Genomic DNA, 7,006 nt, shown 5'->3' on the forward strand with positions numbered 1-7,006 from the left:
TGTACTGCATGAGAAACCAACTCATTTTAAGCTCAGTCTTAAGCACAGAGCTCATGCCCATCTGTCTTATCCCTACAGCTGCTGTACCACGGTGAAGATTTTAATTTTGCAGCTTTTTTTAACCTTTTTCTGGCATTATGAAGGTCACATAATCCAGGAGTCTACAGGCAGAGTTTAAATGTAAAAATCATCTCTTTAAGTGAGGTCACTGTTGCCTGGCTGTGGCACATCCATTAGAATTAATCCATCGAAATGACTCATTTAATTTGCAGCTCAGTACAAAGGACTGCAAAAAAACAGACAACAGCTTGGTTTATTGCATCATTTCATTGTCCTTATCTCCTAAATGTGCTGCAAAATCACTGTAGTTGAAAACCTCAAGGGGGCAGTGTTGCCACTTTTAATGGCTGCTTTCAATACACCATGGACAATGCACTGGTTACTCAGCAACTGATTATCACATGCACAGCACACAGCAATATGAAATTGATTTAATTATGTAGTTTTTTTATATAGATGCAGGAAAATGTGCAGTTATTCGGCAAAGCACAGGCATGATTTATCTCACATTAAACCTCATAACGTGCGTCATTGGATTGCATAGTTTGGAATGTGGATACCTAAGAGGTTTTCATACAACCGGGTGTGTGCATTAGGCTACACATACTGCTGGAATAGAAAACAAACCCTTATTCAGCCTGTATTTTGCCTGAAGTCAGGAGGGTGATTTAATTTTCAGTTTAATTAATGATTACATTATCCGCTCCAAGCCTTGTCCACACGCCTCCCTGTTTACGGCCATAAATTAATGTTCTGGTGGCCAACAGAGAGGAGACAGCCTTTGAAATAAGCAGGTGGTGCCACTGGACCATGTTTAGTGACTCACTCACTTTCTCCTCCTCTGTTATTATTTTCCACAGAAACAAGGTTACGAGGTAAACACAACCAAACGCCTTCATGTTAACATCACAACACTGGGAAGGATGTAAATACTGGTATGAACTGATGGAGAGTAAAGGGGTAATGTGTGAGAGGAGTGCTGGAAAACACACAAACATAGCTTCTACTTTTGCAGTAAGTTTTACATTCATGTTAATGAAGCTTTCAAGAGAACAATGACTATACTTAACCTATAGATATCACATTATAGTTCAAGAAAAGCTTTTACAGCACAATATCATTCATCTCACTTAAGGCCATTATGTGCACCACACAGCTGGCAATCATGCTCAGTGCCCAGCATGACTAATTCCAATTTCATGTTCTTTTGTGAGAGACGAGAGAGTGAAAGACGACTAAATCACAGAGACAAGAAGCCATGGGATTTTTTTAAACCGTTTACAGACCATGCGTATCTTCTGAATTTTGGTGGCCTCCTTGCTCTTCATATACTGATGTCATGGGCAGCTGGCCTCTGCAGGAAAGGTGTAAATGAGAAGAGCTGAGAGTCGGTTCTCTCCCCAGCACACCTGGCTCTTCTCCAGTTGAACATATGCTCACAGTGTCTGATGAGTCTGGCTCATTGTGTCTGTCAATCTGTTTCATCCTCCGTGCTCATCTTTTCTCATGCAAACATCTCTCCAAGACAGCAAACGTTCTTATTGTTCAAAATCTGCAGCTTTAAATGCATTTAGGACACATCATTTCAGTGGATTATTGTGCCGTCACAATGCAAAATGACAATCACTGGTTTATCACAGTCCTTTGAACATATTAACACAGAATAGAGACGAAAAGGCTTTGTTTCTGAAGTGTTGCTTGTCAGAAGTTAAAACACAAAAATGGTTTTAGAAATTCCTCTTATTGAATGAACTCTTAGTCATTAAAAATAGATTTCTGGATGTTTTTCTTTGCAAGGATAAAAACCCTCTTTTTGAAAAGAACAGAAGTTTCTATGTTTTTAGCTTAGTAGGCTTATTTGGAGAGAAAATAACAATGCAGAAGCAAAGTATTTCTCTACAGGGAATCCTTGTTTTCATAACCTAGCCCTTCTTAATGTGTTTTTCTGCCTCACTTCAAACACAATGAGTCAGCTCAAGGCTCTTAACCTTTTCACCTGAAGCAGTCCCATTGTGTAGCTAAACCTTTTTATCCAATCAACTTCTTGTCTGAAAAAATGTAACCTTTTTGGGCTGCTGTCAGCTGTGGTCTGAATGACATGATGGCCAATTTCTGACCAGACTGGAACAGTGCCGCAGCATCTAGATCATTCAACACATCCTGAGGTATCACATCTCAAACAGTCAATTTTAATTCATAAAGCGCCAGTCACAGCTGTTTTTTTGTTTTTATAGGCCTGGTCCAAGATGGCAGTCATCATGCAAAAACTAATTTTTGGTTAATCTATGGACCAAAGACGATGCAGAACAAGTCTTTGTTACAGGCTCCAACCATAGACAAAAAAAATGGACTTCCGATTGCTCAGCTCAAAGTGAGGTCTCCACAAAAACTGCTCCCCCTGGTGGCTGGCTGCAGTATAGGTTAAAAAATCCAGCTTTCCAGACGTTCCAGATGGGCTGTGGTCAAACTTTAAAAAATTAATACACCTCGTAGAAATGTTTCTCACGTCCGATTGTTGTGGTGATTTGAAGGTATTATTTGGCTGTCTGGAATTCAAGTCCTCTTTTTTTCTGAAAAGTTTCATTTTCATTAGTTATACAAGGTTAAAAAGGAGGCTTTATGTAATGTTTAGTGATGATTGACAGCAGCCGTTCTCGTGTATTTTTTTTCGGGGATTGTAAAACATATCGGGAGCTAGAGTCAAGAAGTGATTAGACTCTCGAAAAAAGAAAAAAAATAATTATCATTTTTGTCACCCAGCTCCGCTCAGATTTTCCCAGAATCCCTCACAGTCCCTACTGCGCAGACTCTGGCTGCACAACTGCTCAATGACTGCGCCTGTAACGGAGGAATTTTGGCTTCAAAACCATACAATGATAAATGGCGGAGCCACGCTGTCCACTCTATATACAGTCTATAGCTCCAACACACTAAACTGTAAGTGAATTCAGTCATGCCCCTTATCATGCAATTACTCTCTGTAAAGTCAAAACAGATTAAAACTAGGTCTGGGTGTTTTATTATTTCAAGCTGTTTTGAACTAGTGAAGGAATGGCTTCAACATTTTGGCTCAAAACAAACTTTATCTTTATATTTGAACCCGTTCTTCTAATAAGTGTTAAAAGAAGGATTGAAATGATTCTTTTATCTGTCATACAAAATCATGAGTAGTGCACTTAATGAGCAGTAAGGCTTTGATATGAAGGTCCAGAGACATTGTAGAGGGAGTAGTTTCATCAAAGTAGATGAATAGTAGTTGTAGACGGCCTCTGTAATCCTGCAGATTTAGGTTGCTGACCTTGATAGGTGCTGGTCAAGTGTGCAGGTTGTGCATGTCAAATTCTGTATGAGGTGTGACACAGGGCTCAGCTTCCTTCTTTGTTTTAGCAGCTGTATTCATGAAGTGGCCTTCAGCTCTAAAAGCACTGTTAATACACATGAATTTCTATAATGACAAAAATTCAAATCCCAGTTGAATATGGTTTGATAAACATGCTGAATGCTCATGTACAAAAAAAAGAAAAAAGAAAAAAAATTGCTTTTGGACAATTCTAATGTCTAACAGATGGTGGGCATGGTTGTTTTGTTTGACATGAGAATCCCTCAAGTGGACACCGGAAGTACTGCACTTAGCTTTATTTTGTGTTTCCTAAAGACAAATTACCTCTACTTATTCAAAGTAATGAACTCTTATTTAAGGAAGACATGTCTGCTTTGCTTTGTAAAAAGTATGGTTGAAAAAAATGTGTCCATTTTTTTTTACCCTAAATATGAAGTCATGCCTGATACAAATGAGCTTACTCAAAGATAAAAACCCCATATCTCTATTTTTTTTAAGCTCACCACCTTGTTTGTTTAGATTGTACAAAACCAAAGTGCAAACACAAGCTGCGGTTTTACAGATTATGATGCCCATGCTATGTCTTTCTAGCACTCTCCCTATATTGATTAAATGTGTTTTATTAGAAAATCTTTCAGGCCTGCTTAATTAGTCTCTGCTGATTAATCCTTGTGGGCTCGTCGATGAACTTTATGTAAAACTGAAGTTCATTGCTAATTCTGTTTCATCTTAAAAATGAGGTAAAAGGTGACGCAGTCTGACGGTTGAAAAGCTGCAGATAGAAAGGGGGATTTTACTTGGAGACGCACTGACATGTCACCTTTATCAATCAAAGTGAAGCTTAGCTGAGGCCGCAGCTCACACGGCAAATCAATGACACGCTTCATTAACTGCCTCCAGACAAATGTGTTTGTGCTACACAGTGACACACACACACAAACACACATATGAAGCCCTGGAGGCTTGGTGTTGTTTTCCTGCTAATGTAAAATCTTGTGGTCTGTGCTTCATATACTGGCTCATAAGTGACCTCTTGGATGTGAAGTGAAGTGTGGTGACCGCAGGGTTTAATGTGTGTGGGTGTGGGTGTGTAGGTGAGTTGGTATGAACATCGAAATGTTAGGATTTTGTTCACTACTTCTTTTTCTTTGTCTGCCCATAAATCCTAAGCTTATCTGGCAGGTTTTCTCCAACTCTCACTACACCTCTACTACCTGCTACTTCTCCATCTGTCACTGTGGGTTCATGTGGCCTCTGAGCTCAGGAGACAGCAGAGTGAACAGATCAGAGTGGACTGCCAGAAAGGGGGCACACCAGGACATTTATGCAAACACACAAAAACACATACACAGAAAAGACATAAATCACACGAAACACAACAGAAAATTCAAGAAAAACAAGGAAAGACAGTAAAAGGGAAAGTGAAAATGGATCAGAAAAGAAGGTAAAAGATGAAAGGATGTGAAGAAGAGAGGAGGAAAGGGGGGAGGGGATGAACTTGGCTGGGCAGCTCTACTGGAAACACTGACGCTAACACATGATGAATCTTGCTGGAGGGGGTGGGAGTGGGTGGAGGGGAGGGGGTGGATGGAGGTAAGATGAGATGGAGCTTCCAGAATCGGTCAGCTTCATCCTTCTCCGCCTACTGTGCTGTATCAGATAAGCGCAGCAGGATGAGGGGAAAATGAGGAGGGGGTAAAAAAGATGATTGCAAAGAGTCAAATGAAGCTTTTTTACATGTGGCAGACTTAAAGCCATAAGCTGTTGTTTATGCTTTGCTGAGCTCACTCGCGAGGCTGATGGAATTATGGTGGAAACAGAGTCATTTAAACAGATGTTGAGTTAATCTGCGGATATCAGTGCAAAGCTCTTTAATGATCAAGCATCTCAGACAGATTGAGGAAGGGGACAGTTGCTTAGCCCTCCTCTAAGAGAAAACATACACAAATGTTTTCTTTCATATAACTCTCTTACATGAATAACTTTGGTTTTGAATTATAGATGAGTCCTCCAGCCTCTTTTCTCCTCCTCTCCTCAGATTTAGATGGCTGTGTTTGAGGCAGCTCTCAGCATCCTGACCTTCACTTCTAATGACAAGTACTTTCCAGGCAGGAAATTTGAGCCAGATGCAGCATCACCCTGATAAAAATCGGAGCGTGAAATAAATTCAGGCCTTCAGTGGTGTGTCTGATATGCTTGAATTTGAATGCCAGCGTGATTATGAGCTTACCGGGATTTTAATTTGCCTGCCCGCCGTAACCCCATTTGCTAATCCTGCAGCATGCATGAAAATGCTTGCCAAGTAGCTAGCTGTAACTGTGACTAAAATGAGGAATTAGGATATGAAATGGGCATATTGCTCTTTGCCATCAGCAGTGGCTGAGTCAGGTTTTCTGAGGGTCAGGGGCAGGGACAATAAAAAGACACCAGCTGCAGGTGGGCACTTGCAATTAAAATAAATGGGATGCATCTTTTCAATCATAATTTTTGGTCAGAACAGCTGAAAACAGACTTTAAATATGAGTAGAGAGCAGGGCATGAGAAGCAAAGGGTTAAGGCTGGGAGTCCAATAGGCTACAGCTGCAACAAGGGCCTCAGCTTCAATAAATGGGATGCGAGTCTTAATCATTGAGCCAAATTGGAAGTCTTATCATGATTTCAGTGAAACTCTTAATTTGTTGCAGATTTCAAGGCACTCCATAAAATTTCTATTTTAAAAGCCCAAATTATCACATAACAGCACTTTTCACACATTTAGCCCCGCTAGAGTGCATTCATTATGTCTTATCACCCAAAAGGGCATCCATACAGGTATCTTGCTGTGTTTTTGTTTTTTTGTTACATCCAGAGTCTGCCAACATTCAGAGGTGATGATGCTGCTGCGTCAGCATGCCTTGAACAGAGATGAGCTTTGGCATCCACTGAATAGATAAAGACTCTGTCGTGTCTCCTCGGGGCGCCTTGCATAACACTGAGAGGGGCAAAAACAAATAGAAAGTGACATATCCTCTTTCTGATGCTCCCCTATGGAGGGTGAAAAGGAGACAACACTGCTGGAGGAAATATAATAAGGAAAATGACTCCACCATGACTCTTTGATGGTCAAATTAGTGCCCACAGCCTTTAGTGTGTGCTTAGTCACAATTTGCCTGTGCACTTGACCTTTTATGCTTTGGCAATCCTGTTCCTGGGAGCCACTGATAAAAAAGGGCGTAGCAGTCTATAGAGGAGATAATGACAAACAAACACACACACACACACAACATAAAGAGGCATAATACAGTTTTCTGGCTCCCCCAAGGGTTTTGGATTTTATGAGCCATTACAATGCAAGAAGGATGGTCTGAAAATGCAAATTCAGAGGCCCTTCAGTCATTTTGTGCAATATGTCAGAGGCGTCCCCAAGCTCATTACTGTGCGCTCCATTTGCACCTGCGCTCGTGCGAGCGAGGGCCACACCTGACCAAATAAGGACATGTGTAAGACCCTTGTTGGTATGACGTTGTCCGTAAAATGGGGGAGAACAGGAGTGTGTGGACGGTTCAGGAGGAGACCTGAACCGGAGGGGGAACACCGTTCTAATCTGGTTACATAAGAAGCCATTGA

Source organism: Halichoeres trimaculatus, unplaced genomic scaffold (genome assembly GCF_033239565.1).
Source record: "Halichoeres trimaculatus isolate MK-OKI-2021-1 unplaced genomic scaffold, fHalTri1.1 fHalTri1_scaffold_8, whole genome shotgun sequence".
Taxonomy (NCBI): Eukaryota; Metazoa; Chordata; class Actinopteri; order Labriformes; family Labridae; genus Halichoeres; species Halichoeres trimaculatus.